Below are 623 nucleotides of genomic sequence, written 5' to 3'. Positions count from 1 at the left end.
AAATTATTCTTCTTTGTTTAGTTGCTGCAAAGCAATTTTGATGTTTTACATTGTTAAAAATGTTGAGTAAATGCACAGTGTCTGTTATGCAAGTTAATCTTGTTGCATGTGTGTATCAATCCTTTCTCAGTTGAGTTCAGGAATCTAAAAGCACTGATATCTAGGAATAAATATTGGAATAATTGCATTTCCTGCTATAAGTAAATCTGCAATAACCCCTTTTTTTACAAAAAAGGATGTTATTATATTTCTTTTCTAATTTATCCAATCAATATGAGAATATTGATCCCGGCTATCAGATTCTGTGGCATTCTCAGAGTGGAATGGAATTGTAGATTGGATACAGCCCAGGAAGAGGTCATTCTGTTTGAGGTACTCACAGCAAGTGCAACTCAGCGAGTCCCACATGCCTGCCTTTTCCAGGAACCTCTGAAATGTATTTCCTGTTCAGCTAATTATCTAAATTGGTGCTGCCTTGAAAGCCAAGATTGAATCTGCCTTTGCCACGTTCTCAGTGCATTTAGATCCTAACCCACTTGCTGCATAGATATAATTTTCCTCATCTCACCTTTTTGATTCTTTTGCCGTTCACCTTAAATTGGTATTCTCTGGTTCCTGACCCT

The sequence above is a fragment of the Hemiscyllium ocellatum genome, chromosome 33 (genome assembly GCF_020745735.1).
Source record: "Hemiscyllium ocellatum isolate sHemOce1 chromosome 33, sHemOce1.pat.X.cur, whole genome shotgun sequence".
In the NCBI taxonomy this organism is placed as follows: domain Eukaryota; kingdom Metazoa; phylum Chordata; class Chondrichthyes; order Orectolobiformes; family Hemiscylliidae; genus Hemiscyllium; species Hemiscyllium ocellatum.
Note: the sequence above shows the minus strand (reverse complement) of the source record.